At 39.8% G+C, this 22811-nt stretch overlaps 1 protein-coding gene across 10 annotated transcripts in view; it reads left to right on the forward strand.

Moving 5' to 3' along the window:
• MBNL1 (muscleblind like splicing regulator 1) overlaps window positions 1-22811 on the forward strand; it is a 177094-nt gene that overhangs the window by 69568 nt on the left and 84715 nt on the right. The window lies entirely within an intron of this gene.

Here is a 22811-nt window from a genome sequence, read left to right on the forward strand (position 1 = left end):
AAGTAAATTAGAAATAATGTATTTCAGTAAATATATAGGTATTTGATTTACTTCTCATTAATTTTATGACTGAAACATTAAGGGAATATCTGCTCCAGTTCTTCAAACCAAAAACCAAGTCTATAATTAATTTCAAAGGAATCAGAGGAGCAGCTTCAGATCTTAGTAGGTCTAGGATATATCACTGTCCCTTCAGAAATTCTACTTAGCATTGTGAGTATAGAGTACACTTTTCTCTGAGAGCTCTATATGTGGGGTTTTTTTTTTAAGGCATTAATCCTCATAAGATTCTGAGTTTTAACAAAAATCACATCATATGTGTAAACCAACTGAATGAAAGGCATTTAAAAAGTATGTGAGTGTGAGCATGTGAGAGAGTTTGTGTGTGCATGTGAGAGAGAGTTTGTGTGTGCATGTGAGAGGGAGCCCTTTAGACCGCACCAGCATTCCTCAGTGATAGCTTTTATGGCAGCTCCTGTGTATTTATAACCTTTTATTTTTTAACCTGCCTCCACTTACATACATTAATGTGTGAAGTGATATTGCGACTCCTTTTCTAAAAGAGATTATTGGTGCTGTTACTGTCAACACTATCAGTTCTTATGTTCTTGCCTCCCCCCCTTCTTTTGTTTTCTTTGCAAAATTGATTTAATCCTTTAATGGATTTCCATAAAGGAGCCATCAAGACTATTAAGCTTAATGCCACATTCAAACTTTTAAATTGTATTTACCATTATAAAAGTGAAAAATAAAAATATTTACTAGTAGCTCTACATAAAGTAAAAAGCAAGCTCTTTCATGGATAGTGTTTATTTAGCATGCTCTTTAAAAAAAATTCAATTGTCAATATAGTTTACTGATACTTGAAAATGTCCACGTGGCTCATGGATTATGGGTTAGGCTGCTGAGAGGTCAGCAGTTTGAAACCACCAGTCACTCTGTGGGAGAAAGGGAGGCTTTCTCCTCCTCTACAGAGCTCCAGTCCCAGACCCACAGGGACACTTCTATAGGGGTCATTCTGAGTCAGAACTAACTCGCTGGCAGTGAGTTCAGTTTTTGAAAATTCAAAGTAAAAGTAATAGAATATCTTGAGGTTTTTCTAGGTCATAGAAGTGGATAATAAGTTGAGAATAATGGAATTTTAATGCTTTGATACTTAATGTTTGAGTTTACAAATTTGGTAGCCGTGTTAGCAAAGTGATCAAAGTGCTCACCTTCTAGCAAAGCCATTGGTGGCTCAAATTCCCCAGCCACTCTTAGGAGAAAGATAGAAGTGCACTTGTGTAAAGAATTACAGCCTTGGAAACCCAGTGGGGCAGCTCTTCTTGGCCCAATAGGATCTCCATGAGATGTGGGTCCCTGTGATCGCAAGGGCTTGGGTTACAATTTTTTAAAAATGTTTTGTACAATCTTAATCAGGCATTTGTACTGTTCTCAAATCTCCCTAGAGAGTTTCTTTGTATATTTCCTTAGGACTCATATCTTTATTTGCCTTGGAAAAATGAAAAAAAAAATTTTATTAAGTGCTAGAGCAGTGGTTCTCAATCTTCCTAGTGCTGAGACCTTTTAATACAGTTCCTCATGTCGTGATGACACCCCCAACCATAACATTATTTTCGTTGCTATTTCATAACTAATTTTGCTACTGTTATGAATCGGATGACCCCTGTGAAGGGTCATTAGACCCCCAAAGGGGTTGTGAACCACAGGTTGAGAACCGCTGGGTTAGACAAATGTGCAAATGTAAGTGCTACATTTTCTGTTTCCAAGCAAAACATGTTTAATTGCATTTCACTGAATTTTTGGGTCCTTACCAAATTGGCAAAATCTCAGGTTACATATTGAAAGATACCTATTTATCTGATAATACTCACTTTGTGCAATTAATTCGTGTTTTTTTTGTTTTATGATAATTGTATTTAAGATTATAGAATATATTAATGAAATATTTAGCATTATCACTTCAGAATCCAAGTTCTCTCTGACGTTCCTGGCACTGCCTTGATTGGATCGGGCAGATTTAATGCCATTCTTTGGGACCTTCAGTGCATTCCATCCACTTGCCTGGTATCCGGGTGGACTCAGAGCCCAAGATGGACCTAGGAGAAAAGTGCCTGCAAAACGGAGACTGTGAATGTGGATTTCCTTCTCATTGTTTTTTTTTTTAGAAGGATAAAGTTAAATTATCTGAAGTACATTTGCAGTAGTAATTTATAGGGCTATTATTTCAGAAAAAAATCAAAATGCTGATTCAAGGAAATACTTTGAAGTGAGGACTAGATCCCTATCCTAAGTAGGGTCACCCCTATGAGCATTTCTGCCTTCCCTCAACTCAAATCACCTGTTTCTCCATGCCTCCCTCTGTCTCCCCTCTTTTTTTGTTCCCTTCTTGACCATTGATCAGTAGGCATGGTGAAAAGCATAAGAGCTATTCATATTGGTAGACGCAGTATTCTCAATAAATATTTAGAAATGTTAAGTGGAAACATTTTGCGATATATTCTCTTGGGAGTCACCGGACTGACGAACTTCTTGTCATTCTGGCTCACAGTGATCCTGTGTGACAGAGTGAAACTGCCTATTAGCTTACCCAGGCTATTCTGTTGACCGAAGCAGACTGTCCGGTGTTTCTCCCGAGGAATATTAGTACCTGGTGTGGAACACTTCTGCCCTTGGTCAGAGCAAGTTAAAGAGAATCGATCTAGGGATGAGTCTAGATAATGATACCATTTGGGGAGTTTATATTTCAAAAATAAGACGAAGTGATTGAGTATTCACTCTTGCATTCCACTTATCTCATTTAATCTGCCAAAAAACATTTTGAGATATATTTCTTATTTCAATTTTTCCAATGCAGAAAGTAAGGCTGAGAGAAGCTGAGTAGCTCGTGGTGGATCTCGCAGCAGGAAATGGTGATGAGGACCCAGGATGTATGGTCCAGAGTTTGCCCTTTTGTCCTTTTGGTGTAATCCCCGGCAGTGAAAGCCAGTTCTCCAAGGGAGAGGGAACCCCATTCCTAGCATAGAGCCACCGAGCGGCTTCTGCGGCAGCTCCCTTCTCCTCACTCTGCACTGCCGTTCATGATCTGACCCTTTGACTCTGGAGAGGTTGCATAGTTTCCCTTTCAGCCCTAGTCCCACCCTCGCCAAGAGCTGAATAATATTTTCTCTGTGTCAGGATTTTTGTGATTTAATTTAACTTAATGAGAATGTATGCCAAACACTCAGTGGCTAGCATACTAAAAATAGCTAATAAATCGTTGGTGCTGTTATGTTAAGTTTCCCAAGGTCACACAGTTAGGAAGCGACTGAATCAGGATTTAAACTAGAGTCAGCCTGAGTAAAAAATGAGGTGAAACCAGAACACACGCACGCGCGCGCGCACACACACACACACACTTTCCACAGCCACTGTAACTACCAAGCAGAACACACATTTCTTTCTGGACCACCCAATGCTGTGACTAATGAATCAGGGTGTCCTTTACGCTAAAGGGATATGTAGCAAAGTTTAGCGGTGTAGGGAAAAGTCTAAAGTGAATAAAAATTCTGCCTAGGCATTCCGATTCAATCATTGTTAAAATGTGTGCGATCATGAAAGTTAATTGAGTTTTCTTTAATATACGAGGGGATAACCCCCCAAAACTGGAATTTTTTTTCCCAAGCTATGTATTTAAATTTTTTTTTACAAAACAACCATATCACCTTCAAAATACTCTCCATTACACTTAACACATTTGCTAACTCTGTGATTCCATTCTTGGAAATATTTTTCAAGCACATCTCTTTGGATGACTGACAGCACCTCCCTCATTTTTTCTTCACCTCTTCTGTGCCATCAAATTGCTGTCCTCTCATGTCCTTTTGTATTCTTGGAAACAAAAAGAAGTTGCACTGAGTGAGATCAGGTGAATAAGGTGTGTGGGGGAAGAGAAACATGCTGCTTTGCCCCAAACTGTCACACTGAGATGGCTGCGTGAGCAGGTGTGTTGTGGTGGCAAAACCAGATCTATCTGCCACAAATTAAGCCTTTTTTTCTTGCACACTGTTACACAGTCTTTTCAGAACCTCTAAGTTGAATGCCTGGTTAACAGTCTGACCTGGTGCAATGAACTCCAAATATACTATCCCCCTCATCAAACAAACAAACAAACAAACAAACCCAAATGAGCAGCATCTTGATCTTTGATTTCACTTGAGGGGCTTTTATTGGGCGAGGTGACGATAGTGTCTTCCACTGGCTTGATTGATGTTTACTTTTAGGGTCGCAAGAATCGCACCATGTCTCATCACCAGTAATGACCTTGGAAAAACAGTCTGGGTCGCTTCAGAGCTGTTCTTAAAGCACAGCATTTTTTCTGCATGTTTCCTGGTCAGTCAGAACTCTAGGCACACATTTCACAGTGACCCTTCTCATTCCCAACTCTTCTGTTAAAATTCACTGAACCTAGCTCCATGATAGTCCAGATAACTTCTCCAACTCGTCAGTGGTCCATCGTAAGTCTGAGAGTACAAGTAACAAATTTTGTCAAAATTTTTATCTGTTTGGGAAGTCTATTGATGTCCAGAACAAGGTTGTCATCAATCAACATTTCACATCTTTTGAAAGAGATAACCATTCGTATACTTGAGTTATTCCCACAACGCTATCCTTGTAAGCTGTGTTCAATATCACGACAGTGTCTGTTCAGCATTTTTCCTGAGCAGGAAACAAAATTCCACAGTGCATGCTGTTCTCTTAAATCATCAGTGACAAAAAATGAGGTTCGAGCAAAACTGCTTTTATGAGAAAGTTCACTGTGACAAGAGAGAACTTTCCTACGTGATGCCACTGGGTGCACTAACTCAGAGTGAGTTGCTTGATGCTCGCTCACTTAGCAGGAAAAATGCATACCATGAAAACTCTGCCCAGCTGAGCTTTTTGCCATTGTTGTTGAGTTTGGGGTGTTTTTTTTGGGGGGGGTGCCCCCTCGTATACAATCTCTGGTGGTGCTGTGTTTTACTTCTAACTGCAAGGTCAATAGTTCAAACCTACCAGGTACTACTTGGGAGACAAGTGAGGCTATGTGCTTTCATTGAGCCTCAGAAACCCTATATAGGTTGCTATGAGTTGGAATCAATTTGGCATTGGGTTTGGATTTAGGTTTTTATATATGAAGCTAATAATAGTACTTATATTACATTTTTATGAACATTGGGTGATAGAAATACAATCGATGAGCTCTAATAATGTTGGCTGTGTTCAGAGAATCCAAATACAAAACTTGTATTTGTATTGAGAAGATTTAGATCTTGGTGGTGAGGTGACGTTTCATTTCTTTTGAGGACCATTGACTTGTTGGCAGGCCGGTGGAGAAAGCAATGGTGTGGTTGTGCTGCCAGTGACTGTGAACTTCTCTCACTCCACGCTGATGCCAGTGACTGTAATCAGGGTCCCCAGACATGAGAATAATCTTGGATAAGCCCACGTAGGATTACCATTCTTATATCCTCATCTTTTGAAGCAGAACCCAACCCAGTCGCTGGGCTCAGTTCGTGGGGCAAGCTGTTTGGCCTGGACTGTCTGCTGTGTCAGGATTAGCCTTAGAGCTATCCGAGAAGCAACTCTTTGAATGTTGGCTTCCTACGCGTTTGGCCTTGCTTACTGGATCTAAGCTTGTCGAGGTCAGGGATGTTCATTGTATCTCTTTATTTTCAGTGTCTAGCACAGTATCTGGCAAAATGGTGGATACTCGTTGCATGTTTAAGAACTAAATAGAAGAGGATAAGTCCCAGATATGGGACAGAAGGAAATAGGTAACAGTCACATGAATACCAGAGGAATGAGAAAGCAAGGTTATACTGCAGAATAATAGGATGGTCTGGGAAAGCAGCAAGCGGCTTCCCACCTTCCTGAGAAATCATGTGCTTTAAGTATTTTATTTAAAATGTAAGTCTGTGAGTTTGAGACTGATGGCTGTTCTCCCTCCAAAATTCTTGCATATTTTAGAAAAAAGAGCAGAATAGGGAGGAGAAAAGATGGGGTACAGAAAACAAACATTGGCACCTTCAGGAAGAAATGTATTTTTAACAAATACTAGAGCATATAGGATTTGCTGTATCTATATAGTTTTTGCCATATCAACATATTCCTTAGTTATCTGGATAGCTCACTTTGTATTTATTGAAGAAATGGATGTGTGAGTTAGTTAAAATTAATGAGTGAATGAATTAAAGGGTAAATTATTTTGGTAATACACTCTTCTTCCTCTTTAACATTAGTAAGAAGCTATTGATTTTAAAAGACTGTGAGTACTCGCTGAAAGAACTCTGATGGCATTTTCCCTCCAGCATTACCAGATAGTTGTTATAGTAGGAGAAAAACATTTTAGGTTACAGACTCTCATTAATGTAACTCAGATTACCCTACAGATAGAGATATTTTGGGAATCAGTAGATGAGAAACAATCATGAGCAAAAAGCTAGCAGTTGAGATTCTAAAATTAAACACTGATATATAATCGTATCTTCACTAAAACACATAGAATCGGATAAAGAAAATGCGGCAGTTTGAAATAATTCAGCTTTTTTCTATATTCATATTTCTTTTGTTTTGGTGGTGAGTACTAAAGGATCTCTGAGCATTATACATTTGAAACATTTAGTCAGCCTTGGCTCCAATACCCAATGCTTTTTTGGAGAAAATGACATGAGGCTCGACACTACCCTTGCTGGTTTTTAAAACACTTCTAGAGAAAAAGGGTAAATATCACTATGGTATTAAGGATGTTGGACATCTTAAACCATTATGAAGGGCATATTAATTCTTACTGCAATCCAACAACAGAAAGGACCCTTGTAGAATGAAACTGTGGTGGGAATTTGAGGAGAACAGAACAGCCTTTGCAGGCAGGAGAGCAAGATACCATCAGGCTAAGTCTTGCCTATCATGACCTCTCGCCCCAGGAATGCCTCCCTTGTGTTAAATAGAGTACTCTTATCTACAAAACTGGACTCTGTGATCCTTTGAAAATAGTGGAATAATAGTTCTTCAGAGGTTTCTCTGTAATTATTTCTAACTGTCGCATTTATTCACCTTGGTACCAATTTATAGAGCTAGTATTTGGTGGGAATTTACAATGTCTTATTTCATAGTTTGAAAAATACATGAGTAACATGAAAAAATAAACATCAGTGGCTTCCTTCAGCTAATAAATTGGACACTTTTAAAATTTTGTAGATGGATAGCTGAATGTAATATATCTATAGTATGCTTAAAAGGGAAAACGAAAATAATGGAAACTAGGAGTTCTGAATGAACAACATAGCAAAAACCCTAGCTCAAATGCTGTCTGAGCTTCACTGAAGAACGCCTTCATTTCTTCTACATTGCCTAGAGGAAATCACCGAACTGGAAAAACTGAAGATTATTTCTGACTAATCTATTAGTCATCCTAATGATAGGAAATTATTTAGTTTCTATCTTTCATCATAGTCCATTTTGCACAATAAAAATCACATAGCCCACGCAAAGATATTTCAAGAAAATTGAGGTGATAATTAAAAAAAATAGGCCCCAGAAAGTGGGGGCAGTAGTAAATCCTTTGCACTCCTGTTTTGTCACTCATCTCTTAGCTTGTGTATAGGAAACCTTGCTGGAAATGACCGTGAAGTTTATAGTTTGCATGGTAGGGATAGATCATTGATATTTGCTAATATAAGAAAAACAGGTACTAATAATTGGGGTGATGGCTTTTTTGGGGGGAGAATAATGTTCAGATGGTTGAATTTATGAAAGGTAATTATCTGAAAGTCATTTGCATAGAAACTGGTGCTCCATTATAGGAAGAACACCCCGGTGTGTGTGGAGAGATCTTCGTGAGACTGATCTTAGTGCATCACTCCATACTCCACCAATAGAAGGGAGAAGAAGTAAAGAAAGCGACGGAGAAAAAGCAGGCTGATACGTAGGAGTAAAGCCACAGTGATGCGTTACCAAGAAGGCAAGAGAAAAACTTTCTCGAAGGATGTAGTTAATGGTGTCTGCCAGATTAGAAATCAGATTCCAAGGAGATGAGTCACATATGCTGGAAGATTTACATGAAGATTCAACAAGTTTAGACAACCCTCCAAAGAAATTCAGCACTGGAAAAATAGGAGAGGAAAAAAAATGAGGTCTGAGCTAGAGAACTGAGCGGAGAATGTGTGAAACCGTGGAAGCAGGCATTTGCCACGCGGGAGAAGGAGCTGGTCAGTAGGGAGAAGAAGAATGAAGAGTCATTACTGTAGGAACAGTGGGTGGAGCTATCACCCAGAGATGTGGGGAAGTGGTAACCAAACTCAGAGAAGTCGACTTTGCGAAAGAAATAAAGAGTTGCTCCTAACGCTTTCCACCTCTGTTCCTTAAGTCCATTATCAGTCTTCTCTGGGCAGGTCACTGCCCTGTGTCAGCATTCTTTTTTGTATTGTTTTAAAAAATCCTTTTGTTTAAATTTCTTGCCTGTATTTGAGTGCCACCTAGACTGTAAATTTTGTGAGACGTAGGAACTTGTCTTTTTCTTTGTCCACACTGTTTAGACTTTTTTTTTTTTATCTCTCCCCATATGCTTCTTAATGTAGTTTAGTAACCCCAGACTGGTGGTATCAGGGAAGGGATTTTTGCAGCTCTGCCTGCCCATCACAGCACAAGGCTGAAGTTTAATTAGCTACGTAGGTGAACTTCAAAAGCTGTTTCAAAGCAAACCCTCATTTTCAAATGATTGAGACAAGTTATCATAGCAGACTTCTCTTCCCTTCTCTGCTTCAGGAACTTACATCGTAAGCAAGCCCTAGGCGAAACCCAGAAGTAGATACTTCTAAGCCAGAGAAAATCCCAATCATAGTTCATTGTGGAGAATAGAAAATTTTGACTGAAAAAGAAAATAGTTATGAAAACATAGAAATTAATAAAGCGAATCATTGCTAACTGATATGATGTAATACAACTGTCTTCATTCACCAAGGAAGGCTAACTTGTATCTCTAACTTCTCTCAGACTTACACTCTAGGCAAAAATCTCTTGATTAGGATAGTTCAATGATATTTTCTGAGATTTTAAAATAACACAAGTATCCTTAAGGACAAGTTGAAAATGAAAGTTTACCTTTTCATGTAGAAAATATTGAATAAGTAAATGTCACTGTTCATTTATTTTATTGCTGCGAATTTTTTTTCCTAATCTAAAAGTTGGTTCGTGTTTCACTTAAAGAGTAATGTCATAACAGGATCATAGTACAAATCTTGATTTTTTTTAAAACCTGGTCTAAACATTTTAAAAGCACATTTTATTATTGTGTAAATAGGTACATTGTGAAAAGAATGTCGGCCTGCTGCTTTTTAATTCTCACTTCAGCAGTCACTAATTGTGTGATCAGCTATGTTCCTGTAAACTGCCTACAAGCTCTGGTGGCAGTGTTGGATATGTCTTGGGCTGCTACCACAAAGTTGTTGGTTCAAGCTTACCAGCTGCTTCTCTGGAAAAAGTTGAGGCTGCCTATTCCAGTAAAGATGTATAGCCTCAGAAACCCGATATAGAGTTATCACTATGAGTCAGCAGTGACTCGGTGCAGTGGGTTGGTAAAATTGAGTTACTTATTATTACCTCTCTGAAATGGGTTTTGAGATACCTAAATGATATGAAACTCTTAGCGTGTGTAGAGTGTCTAACAAAAGATAATTCCTCAATTGAATCTTTGTATATTTTCAGAATGAAATTTTAGAGATTCGGAGGTACTTTGTTTGACATGACCAGCACTGCTCAACTACTTAGTCTCTACTCATCCACCCCCTTTACTTTTTACAGAAATAATCAGTGGTCTTTTTTTTTTTAAGTAAAACGTAGGGATTTGCAGAGTCAGAAGTGGCTCAGTCCACAGATTTTTTTGTTTGTTTTAGGCACATATTTTAAATGAAAATTGTAAATTTGTACCCCTAAATTATCTAAACCCAAGAGTATCTTTAATGTTATCCACTTGTTTTCCTCTTTTAAACAGCTTACTTCTCCTCAAGAAAAATGGAGAAAGAAAAAAATTAATGAAGAGACATTACATCTCTTATGAGGACAACATGACCATCTTTCATGTCTTATATTTTTCATTTTATCCAAAATCATTTATATCACTGTCTGATCATGACAGTTGTGGAGTTGCACAAACTTCTAACTCTCCACTAGGAGCGCCCCAAAAGAGAGCCCTGACATCCATCCTCTGCATTAGAATTGCTCACTGGGAGTGAGGCTCTCTGGGACACCTGGCGTGTGGGTTCTCTTGTCCAACCTTTACAGTTTGTCCTGGGTCTTGTTGTCTCACTGTCCCGCCGGCACATGCCCTCTTCTCAAAACCTTTCCACTCTTCTTTTCTCAGTTCACAGCTACCTCTCCGGTAGACTTGGGTCAGAGACGGCTCCTCTGACAAGCCTTCCTCGCTTTTACTCCCAGGGCATGGGAGAAACCTGCCCTCACTCCCCACACCCCCACACTTGTTTCTGTTGGAAGCAGGTATTCTGTCACTCCCTGGAAGGCAGCAGGACCGTGACCTTAGTGCTGGTTCTGCAGGGGCCGCGCTGCTGTGGAAATGCACACCTAATGTTGCTTGACTGACTGCTTATACAAATAGCTGGGATTTTCTCTTGCTCAGGTGTTTGTTCTTTGTATTGTTTCATTTTGTTGGGAAGTTTATATTAGGTTTTACTCTCTATTTGTACTGGAGGGCATGGGCATAACCCGGATGATGCAGAATTTTACTAAATAAACATGTTTACATCTGATTTGCAATGACTGGTTTACAGAAATTTAGAGTAGTCGTACAGTAAATATCTCTCAAAACCGTGGTATGAAGATGAAGTTTTGCGCCTTTAACATCAGGATGTCAGGATAGGCTATGGTCGGACACCACTACCACCCTCATCCCAGAGACCTGCCCCAACGAGTACTGATGTCCTGTTTCCTAAAGGCAGTGATGCACTCCTTCCTTCATCCAGCGACTTAGAGCATGCAGCTTACCGCACCTTCCGGAGGTGACTTTGCGGCAGAGAAACGGAGGGAACACATGGACTTAACTGGCTTCACCTTTGACACTTAAACCCATTTGGGCTCAGGGTCCCTTGAAATTAGTCATGTGGTATCAACTTAATTGTATCAGTCTTTGTCTATAGGCCGAAGAAACAGTACATAGAAACTGGCCTCCCAAACATAATACAGTATGTACTTTATTTTATCTTTATATTTGTATTTTTCATTGGGGACTCAGAAAGGGTAAGGGGTGATGCCACTGGGTGAATTAACTTGTAAAGTGTTCAGCTATTAATGAGTCCTATTCTCAACACAGGCATGTTAATTACTGAAGATGAGTTTATTCCAGTAAACCTGCCACTTTTTTTTTGTTTTAGCTTATAAGTCATTTTGAGATCTTATCAAAGGCATGAACAACTTCTTAGAAAAATGTACATCAGTATTTAACCCAACATATGACACACATATTTAGGTGTTCAGGGAATTTCTAAAGTCCACCCACCTTTGCACCCTTGCAAATCCTCCTGTCTGTGCTACACAGATTGGTGTGTTCTTAGAGGAGATGAGGGAAAAGCAGTATGAATGTAAATTTTACCTGTCTTGGGAAGCAGAGCTTCCTTTTAAAGGAGCTTGTTAAAGAAAACTAGAACTTTGACCATAAATATGAATGGTTTAGTTGCTTTTGTTGCCATATAGGTGTATTCATGCAGGGACATATATATAAACAACAGACAAAATTGTTAATAAATATATAAATGAGTCAGGCAGCTGATTGAGGCTTGAATAATAGCCTTTATTCATGGACTCTTGCCAGTCTGTACAATGTAAGGCTTTAATGATAAATGGATTAAATGCTTCATGCCTATTATGGCTACATTGCATAGACATGAGTGATTTACTTTTAAAATATTATGCACTTGAGTTTAAGGATCATGCAGATTAATGAAAGGACTGCAGGAGACTTTCCAGATTAATTCTACATGGGAGATTTATTCATTCTTAAAATTATAAGGCAAATCACTTAAACAGAGGTTTTTGTCTTCCCAACTATTTCACTCTATTTTGTATGTTGTTTTCATATGGAGGGGAAGAAATATCCCTGCGTCTTTCACATATGTAGAATAAAACTTCATATGAGTGGTGTGTAAGAGAAATTAATACCAAGTTGCCATATTTAATCTGGTTTTGGAATTACTTCTGTTCAAAAATAAATACTTGCTACCCATACCTCTTTTAAATATGAAAAAATGGAGATCCTAAGAGTCTGAAGATTCTCCCTGCGTCCTTTCTTTTTAATTTATCATTTGAGCAGTTTTTTCAATGGAGTTTAATCATTTCTTCAAAAGTTTGTTCTCCTCACCAGCTTTGGGAACTCCTGAAAAACATTATTCATGACTATTTTCCAAAACCTAGGGGAGAAAGACAAAAGCAAACCCAGGGCATCAAGTGGTTTCGGACTCACAGTGACCCCACGGGCCAGGGTTTCTGGAGAAAAGTGGCTCAGGTGAGCCCTGGGAGAAGTGCACTGCCTCTGCTCTAATCACCCTGCGCTGAACCCCAGTGCAAGAGCAAGGATGGTCCTGGTGTAACGGTCAGCAGAGCCTGTTACGGTCTGTGGGTGGAATCTTGGAAGCTGGCTCCGCCTGGCTACTTTTCTTACCCAGCACTGGGGCTCCAGGTTTGGCAGGTGCTGTGGGTAAGAGGTAAGCTTTAGAGGAGTTCCTGCTGCTGACTGCTCTCCTGGCCACACACTTGGCTGGGGCACTGGCTGATGCGTCCTTTGGGTTTATATAGTTGCATTTCACTTGTATCAGTTCAACCCGATGCATTTTGTCATTGGCACTATTCACTACCCTCGAGAGCCTGGCAGTTACTTGGGCACTCTGACTACCTCTGACTCCTGATTCTGCTGCACAGCGACCTATAGGGCAAAGTAGAACTACCCCTGTGGGTTTTGGACGCTGTAAATCTCTAGAGCTGCTGAAAGCCTCCTCTTTCTCCCATGGGGCAGCTATGGAGTTTGACTCCCCAACCTTGTGGTTAACAGGCCAACACATCAACCCCCTCTGCCACCATAGCTCCTTATCTGAGCTGTCAGTGTATGTTTATCAAGCAAAGTAATGAACAGTTAAATGAAAGCATGAAATAAATGAAAATTAAATAAGATCCAATTGCTGCCACGTGACTGAAGATGATAGATTCCTGCGGTCAAATACAGGCTCAACCTTAAACTACTTTTGTGAACGTGGCCACTAGAGGAGCTACTTTATAATATTGCTATGAGAGTCAATGTGGAGCCCTGGTGGTTTGGTAAGTTAATGTTGGACTTTAACCTCAAGGTTGGCAGTTTGAAACCACGAGCTGTTCCCGATGAAGCTTTTTACTCTCAGCAAGCGTGACAGCCTTGGGAAACCACTCTGTCTTATAGGGTCACTATGAGTCAGAATTGACTCAATGACAGTGAATTTGGAGTTTTGGAAATAGATATTAAATGGGCTGTTGAATAGAAAGGCCACGGAGCAATGTAAGCGCCCAGTAGAATTTTACTTTAAAAATTTAAGTATCAAGCCCTATGTACTTATAGACATAAACACTTTATATTCAGGATGAAAATAATTAACTACAGAGTGACTATAACTTCACATTGATTAAATAAAATGAAGATGCCTTTTAAAATTTGGTAATCCTGGAAAGTGAGATTGAATCCACACTTTACTCCTTTAGCACAAACTATTTAAGTGCACAATATTCGTGGCACCGTGATCAAGCACTTGATTGCTAACTGAGAGATGGATGTTTGAACCCCCAGCCTCTCCATGGAAGAAAGATGTGGCAGGCTACTTCCATACAGATTGTAGCCTTGGAAACCCTCTGGGGCAGTTCTGGATCCTGTAGGAAGCTAGCAGTGGAAATAAACTCAGTGGTCATGGATTCTCACATTATGTAAGCCACTGTAATGATTAAAACCACTTAAGTTTTAGTAGTGTAAAATTATTATAGTTCCCAATGTATTTTCTTTCATGATGCATGCAAATGAGTACCCAATTAGAAAAATGCAAACCATGCGTACAAAGAATGTGGTTCTGCCAAGCTAGATGATCTTTTCAGATATAGTCCACAATTTGGAATAATATCCTGAGATCAATATTCAGTCCTATTATGTTGAATTGAAGAATAAACATTTCCAAACTGACTTATGAAAATTATCTACCAAATATGACCTTTCCCCCCTCAAAATTTAATTTTCTAACAGCAAATTTCAGTGCTTGCATGGATTCCATCAAAATCGGAGAGCTGGGAAGCAGTACAGGACAGCATGTGTTTTTTGCCATTTGCTGGCAGAGTCACCCCAGACTACAAGTGAGTCACCGAGGATCATGTTCCTTCGGTGCAGCCCCTGAAGCCAGGGGAGTTTACAAACAGCAATAAATAGGAGTGACCGATAGTACCTTACAATTTACGTTTTAAGTTGTTTTTTTTTTAAGATACACAATATTTCCCCTGACCTTATTTTTGTGATACTCAATTTCTCATGGCAAGAAACATGAAATAAGAAATAGTGTGAAAAAAAGAGGAAGAAATAATATGACATGCAAACACTTTTTGGTTTTCATTAGAACTCACCAACCAAACTCATTGCCACCCAGTCGGTTCCAATTCATAGTGACCCCATAGGCTAGGGTTGAACTGTCCCTGTGGGACAGTGAGACTGTAGCCCTTTATGGGAATAAAAAGCCTATCCTTTTCCCATGGAGCAGCTGGTGGATTAGAACTGTTGATCTTCATCTTAGCAGCCCAACACATAGCCCACTATGCCACCAGGGCTCCTTTGAATTATATACCTTGTAATTCAACACAGCACAATCGTAGGGTTTGGAGAGCACCATGAAACAAATAGGAGTTTTCACCAAGAGAGACAAACATTCTTCTGACTTACGTTTTATGCTTCGATGCCATTCCTATAATCCCAAATGACAACAAACTGGTATCTCAGCACACTGACTGCCCAAAGACTTTAGTACTCTGTGCTTTTCTGAAATTGATTTGACTTAGTAGTGTCTTTTGTTCAATTGTATGTGCTACCAGCAGCTACGTAGAGTTAAGTTTTGCCCCTTTATAAAATACCTTGGACCCTATAGTTTCTTAAGCAATTGTGCCCTGTAAGATACTTGGCATTACAGGTGTCTCTGACAAGGCTTACCCATACAACCATATCAGACAGACCCTCCTCTGTTTTCCTGAAATGGTCCTTCAGACTTCCAGGAACCCACTACCATGGCATGTGTCTTGGGGTGTATATTACCTGGCAAGTTGAGATTAATGATATCGAGTAAATGAATATAGCTATACCCTTCAGAAATGTAATTTAATGGCTTTCTTGATAAAAAGCACTAATTTTTGTTTTCTAGACCAAATGTGTGTATGTGTGTTAGTGAATGCATGTGTTGAACATGCATGTGTAAGCTCTTGTTATTCCCCATACATATTGTAGAGCAATCATACATTTAACTCGAGCCATTAATAGGTTTATAATCTCAGATGCAGTGGGTCTTATGGTAGGGAGGATGTCAGGAAATGAGAGTACTTGGTTCTAAACCTCTTATTTACCATCCACCATTGATGTGACCTTGGCCTTCACTTTCATCATTTTTGAAACGAGATCTTATGGTACTGAATTGCAATGTATGCCTGAGGTATTCCTGAGAGCCTACCTCCCTCTGACCTTCTCTGATTTCCAAGGCTATTCGCCACAAGGTTGTGGGCAGACATGCCCCACCCTCCAACCGTCCTACCAATTCTGACAGCAACCCTTCCTCCCACTGCTGTTTCTATAATGTTGATTATTTACTGCAGTGGCCACCAGAACTTACATATGATACTCATGATACGGGCTCATGAGGGATGTTGGCAAGTGAGACATGCTCAGGATATGGTTGCTCAGTCAGGACAGATTCTTTTCTACCATGCAGGCAGGCATATCTTGGGCCCTCAGCCTCTTGGCATCTCTGCTCTGGTTACCTCTTGACATCTCCTCTGCTCTGGTTGGCAGTGTTACTGAGTTCTTTTAGAGCTGGTAATACATGTTCAAAGGTATGCCACTCATTTCTAGTCCTCAACCTGAAAGCACTCAGCTCCAGGTATATCGTAAGTGCCCAGAGGCACCTCACTTCCCAACTAGCATCTTGCCCATAGCGTACTCAGCTTTCTTTGAGGGCTGGGAGTCCACTGCTCTGTCTAATGCTCTGGCCCTGGGACTGCTGGAGCTGTTCTTCAGGTGTCAACAATGTCTCTTGGACCACAGGGACCGCAGGGTCCAAATGACACGCTCCACTCCTGGCTCTTTTCTCTTTTTGGTAGTGAGATCCCACTACACCAACCCTCCCTGCTTCTGAGATGGCTCATGTATACCTGTTGGAATGACAATCAGAGTTAATGCTGTTGACAGTGACTCACAGAAGAATCCTATAATCTGATCAGCAGTATCTTCGCCCATCATCTTACCCAGACCCCCCAGACCTGTCAGGAAAACAAAGGTCACTTGGTGACAGTTACAAAGGCTAGAGGAGCCATATTAAATAATTCCCTGTATTGCCTACATAATTATCCACATCCTCAGGATGCTGGATGTGATGTTATGGGACCAGTGCAGTTCTTTGCCATTGGTGGACCTGAGCAAGAGTAGCTGTGGCTAGTAATATAATTATCCACTATTCTTAATATAGACACAAGGAGCCCACATTTAATTTTTAGAAGCCTATGATTGTAGTCAAACTATTTGCCTCTAAAGAACCATATCATCCTTGGCCAGAGACATTTCACAGTTTTGAGCTGGTTTCCTTAACTCTAAAGTAAGAGGAAGCTTTGTGGCACAGCAAGTTTAGCACTTGACTGCTAAAGAGGAAGTTGGCAATTTGAACTACCAGTTGCTCTCTGGGAGAGAGATACTGTAGTCAGTTTCTGCAAAGACTGTCAGTCTCAGAAAGCTTGTGGGACATTTCTACTCTGTCCTTTAGGCTCACTAGAAGTTGAAATTGACTCAGTGAGAATGGGTAAAATAGGGGAGAGCATCCATCTTGTTGGTATCAAATGATGGGTGTGTAGAAAACAAGGATGCATTATGCCCGAATACACAGTAGTAGTTTTCACAGTCTGTCATTGCTACTGAGAGGAAGGCTTACTGACACAACCTTGCTTCCTGAAAGGACTTGAAGCGCTTGCTGATGAAGATCAAAGAGGGCAGCCTCTACTGTGGGTTATAACTCAAATGTAAAGAAATCACCACTGGACCCAGAGGTAACAAGATTGAAATTGTCATGAATTTCATCTTGCTTGGATCCACCATCCGTGCTCACGGAAGCAACAATCACGAGATCAGCCAAATCTGTTGCACAAGACCTTCTTAAAGTGTTGAAAGTCAAAGATTGACCGTGAGGACTATGGTGTGCCTGACTCAAGCCATGGTGTTTTCAATTGCCTCACATATATGTGAACGTAGGACATTGAATAAGGAAGGCCAAAGAAAATTCTATGCATTTGAACTATGATGTTGGTGAAGAATATTGAACGTAACACGGTCTGCCTAAAGAACAAACAGATCGATCTTAGATGAGGTACAGCCATTCAGAATGTTCCTAAGAGACAACAGTGGTGAGACTTTTGTCTACTGACATGTCAGTAGAGACCGGTTGCTCGAGAAGGATTTTAAGCTTAGGAAAGTAGTGGGGCAATAAGAAAGAGGAAGGCCCTTTTATTTGGACTGACACAGTGGCTACAACAATGTGCTCAAGCATAGAAATGCTTGTGAGGATGGCACAGGGCTGGGTGATATTTAGTTCTGTTATACTTCGGGACACTATGCATCAGAAGCAACTCAATGGCACCTAAGAACAGCATTATTACTACTAAGTTCCCAGTCCTGAACTTAAAGAGTCTTGTAGAAGCAGGCATGTTGGATGTGTGAGAGGAGAAATGGCCCACACTTCTTTTGTTTCAGTAATAGTGATGATTGGTGTTTTGGGAGGCTATCTGCATTGGAGGGTGGAGTGGGGCAGGCAAAAGGATAGAGAGATAATATTTTCAACAGAATTTAAATTTAATTTGTGTGCCTTTCAACCCCCCACCCCCCACCCCCATCCCTCATATTCCAGGTACCAGAGAGTCAGTTCTGAGTTATGCGTGTCACAGTAGACCCATGCTTCATAGGACTTTCAATGGCTGGGTTTCTGGGGGTAGATTTCTAGGCCTTTTCTCTGTGAGGCCTCTGTGTAGATTCAAACTACCAAGTGTTGGGTTAGTAGTTGAATACTTTACTATTAGCACCATGCAGGGATGGCTACTGCTCACATGTTGTTGTGTGTCTTCAAATTGATTCCAACTCATGGCAACTCTCTACGACAGAGTAGAACTTCCCTACAGCATTTTGTATGTCATATTATCAGGGAAACAGATCGCCAGGTCTTTTCTCTTATGAAGCAGCTGTTGTGTTCAAACCACTGATCTTTTTGTTAGCAGTGAATTACTTAAACCATTACTCTACCTACTTGCTTACTGTTCATGTAGGACCCTGATTAAAGAGTGACATGTGGGTGAACCATGCCACTGGCCATCAGAGTAACATAAAATGATCAGAGTAGTGAGCTACTAAAAGTTAAAAAAAATAAAGTTGGGCAACGCCATGCTTACTCAATCATTTCAGAATGTGGAGGGAGGCAGAAGAAAATGAAGACATCTCGTTTATAGAAATGAGAAATAAGAGACCACGAGGTTTCAAGGAGTAGTGAACATTTGAGCCTATGAGAAGCAGGAGGTCGTATCTATAAATATGCTGTTATATTTGATTATGGAAATAGTTTAGTAAAGGTACTTTTTATTAGTATTTAAACAGATGTGTTACTAAATGTAGTAATATCAATATTCAACAACTGACATCTTAAGAAGTGTATATTCCTCATTTATTAAAATAATGCAAATTATTAAAGAGGGAAATGGTAGACATAAAATTATCTTTTAAAATTCACATGAATCATTAGGATAATTGGGAAAAAATTTTGTTCTCTCTGAATTTTCCATGTTCACTTAGCTCTCTTCTTAAATAGGTCTATTTCTATTGCTCTTAAAGAAAACAAATTTAGAAATCCAAGTAATGGCTTTACCCCCCCCCCATTTATTCTGATAAAATATTATGATAAAACATTCCGCTTCTTTTTGTGGTAATGGTTTAATAAGAAAGTGATAGCTTAGTTGTCCTTTCTATAAAGGGAACCAAGCAATCCACAAATACTAATCTCTGAATCCCAAGAGGCATCATAAGGCTTTTAAATCTAATAAATACTCGTGTTATGGAAAGATATCGGTGCTAAAAAGTGCCACAGTAAATATCTTACATTTGATTAACTTTCTTGGAAAGGAATACAATTTGACCTTTAAAAAATGATGGATTTGGTATATGCGAGCAAAGACTAATTATAATACCCCAGAGATTAAAATTTATTTCCCCCAGAATAAGATAATTTAAGCTTGTCCACCTGTTCCAACATTTCACTCTTAAGTGCACATTTAAGAAGAAATACTTTTTGCTTCTTTCTTTGCTGATATTAACAAGAGCTATATATTTTTTACCAAGTCAGTTGAGCAGGCAAATTAATTTGCAACTTATGAATTATTTGATTTTAAAGAAGAATGAAAACTGATTTGTGTATGAGCAGAATGCTGAACTGAATTTCAAAAAGTAATCATGTATATTTCATTTAAAATATGACTCAAAGCTTTTTAGTTCGTATTTATCATTAGGCTCTCAGGCGCTTCACACTTAGCCCTTATTGTAGTGTGTGCATCGTGTCCAGGGTTAACACACTTAGTCCACCGTAAAAGTGCCCAGAAAGAATGACTTAGAAATCACGTTTCTGAAAATTCAGCATTAAAAACCTGATGGGGCATAGTTCCACTCTGGGACACGTGGGTCTTCATGAGTTGGAATCAGCTCAGCAGCAATTGGTGTTTGTCTAGATCAGACGGACTTGATAGTAGGCATGGAAATATGTATAACAACCAGCCTCCTACTGGGTTAATTAAAGCTGGGGTATACTTCATGTACAGGTTTTTTGTTGTGTTTTTTAAATTTCAACCGACGAATGGGAGATTGTTGAACAGGGAGTTAAGGACGTATACCAGTTCTTGCAGATCAGGGTGTGCCAGCTCCACCACACAACCCGGGAAGAATCAGCGTTACGGAATGGCAAGGGTTCCCTCTGGGTGCTGAGGAAGGAATGAAAGGAAAGCGAAGGAGTGGGCCTTGGATTAGTGGATGTCATGACTACGTGGCACACAGATTCTTCAAGGCGCTTCTGTTCCACTAGCAAGTTCCTTAGTGACTCATGATGACTTAGCTAGGAGAGGGTGCAGATACAAAGTGTAAACCATCCTTGTTTATAATGCCTACCTTTGCTTCACCCTATAAAACTCAAAGTAAAATCATACTCAGAACATATTCCCATGAGAGATTTAGAAAATTACAACCTTATTGCCCGTAGGACACACTGGCTTTTTCCCTTTGGTCAGCCTCTCCCTAGAAACCTGTCGTATAGTTTTGAGTATAACCTGATCCAAATATCCGCTGAGGCACCTAATTTTACCCCCAAAACTATACTAAAAATGTGCTGAAGAACTCGGCTTCGACATGATGAGATGGGGTATATGTCAAGTTTTCAGTAGATCCTGTTGGCTTTGCGTTGGTAGCCAGGCACTTTGGCCGGGGCCCTGATGGTGTACAGATTTTAAAATCATTTTTGGCTTCCAGTGTCCATGCTTCATCACTTTGTTAGGATGGTCACCCTAAGAGCTCTTGAACAAGTCTTTGGTTTGCTTTCAGCATCAGATCAGAATTTTCTCGATTCTTACCCTCCCCCAATGTATTGCTCTCACTTTTAAACTCGGTGCAGATTTTTTTTTTTTGTATATGAACCATGACACAAATCCCACACCCACACCCCAAATCCTTCTGGTTAAGATTAGTGATAGCACTTGAAAACCTTTCACTCACCAGGTATTATCTCCTTAAACATGCGGTAAAATAAGCCCTTTTTGCCTCTGCCTATGCTGCCTAGTTATTCACAAACACTAGAACCCTTTTCCCTTCACTCTTTCCCTGTCTCTCTCCGGTCAGAGAAAGGGGCCATTCTTCCTCTGAAGCCCCCTCTAATTAAGAAACTCTTCTTCAGACCTGATTAGGGATTGTTCTATTTGCTTCTCCTTGGGTATTCCGTAGTGCTCTGTCTACCTTTCTGTGTACTTCCAGATTTATTATAACTGCTACCAGTTTTCCTCTAACAGTTCATTTAGAAAACTTTCAAACTGCAAAGTTGAAATAGTATCGTAATACCCATGGGGGCCTGGTGTTGCTGTGAGTTAGGCACTGGGCTTCTAAGAGCAAAATAAATCCTTCAAACTCATTCACTGCTCCTCAGGAGAAATATGGGGCTATCTGCTCCCATAAGTATTTATTGTCTAGGAAGCCCCGTATAGGGTTGCTCTGACGTAGAATGAACTTGATTTTGTGGGTGTGCAGGTTATACCGACCATTGAAGTCGACTCACCATTTGTTAACTCTTGCCACACTCGCCATAACCTGTCTTTAGATGAATTATACTCCATTGCTTTTCAAGCTTTAGTTCTTGATCCATTTACCCATTAAGTCTTTTTAAAATGCCTGTTTATATAAAAGAAGCTGAATCTTGAAGCTAGCCTTTTCAATCAGTAGATAGCCTGACTAGAAGAAATGCATGTAAATAATCCAGGATGATTGGACTATAGGAAAGGGTATAAAATGTTAGCAGTAGAAGCCAGGAGGCAAATGCTATCTTTCTTCCACACTACCTGTGGAAGTATTGCCATTTAGGTTGTAAGCAGTTGAGGCTTCTTACTTACCTTTAACAAACTCAATCTCTGATACAAGCCAGACCAGCTATCAAATAGTGCAGTGGATATGATCATCAATGAGGATTCACAAGATACTATGGAACAAATGAGAAGGAAACAGGGCAGCTTTTTGAACAGTTCCTGGCCATGCCAGGAGGACAAGTAGGAGTATTTGGAGGATAAGTAGGAGTGAACTAGATAGAGAAAGAAAACAGGCACACTTGAAACTGAAGCGTAAGAAATTTTCAGTTCTAAGAAGCATGCAGAAAGTAGAATCAGTTCCAGGAACTGTAGTCTTGTATAACTGGTATGAACATTGCTGCGGAGCAGTCGTGAGAAAAGGGAAAGCCCAGGCCTAGGGACCCAGGAGGAGAGGCTGAAGAGCTTTGTCTCAGGGAAGAGTTTAAACTTAGAAACCAAAGAGAGACCATTGAAGAATCCCGGCTGGATAATGACATATTAAATTTGTGTTTCAATAATCATGTCAAAAATGAAAATGGTAAGACGGATTGAGTTTAGTATTTTAATATGGGAGATTATTGCTTGAATGGAAGCTAACCCACATTTTAGAAGTGATTCAAAGTCAAATTGAGGTGATTATGTACATTTAATAAGTTAGCCTAATTATTGACATCAGTTTATTTTACCTAAGAAATAACTGTTTCTCTTCAGACATTTTCTCTAAATGTAACTGCCACCTTTAAAATGAAAAAAAAAATGTACTCCTCGTATCACAGCAAGGATTCCTTAGTCTCTGCAGCTCATGTTCTGCCTTAAAAAAAAAAAGATGAAAAGAGAAGCTGCTATAATTAGACACCTGGCTTTACAGAGTACTGGGTGCCATTTAAAGCATTTTATTTCTTGCTGCAAAA

This window comes from Tenrec ecaudatus, chromosome 4, assembly GCF_050624435.1.
Source record: "Tenrec ecaudatus isolate mTenEca1 chromosome 4, mTenEca1.hap1, whole genome shotgun sequence".
NCBI classification, from domain to species: domain Eukaryota; kingdom Metazoa; phylum Chordata; class Mammalia; order Afrosoricida; family Tenrecidae; genus Tenrec; species Tenrec ecaudatus.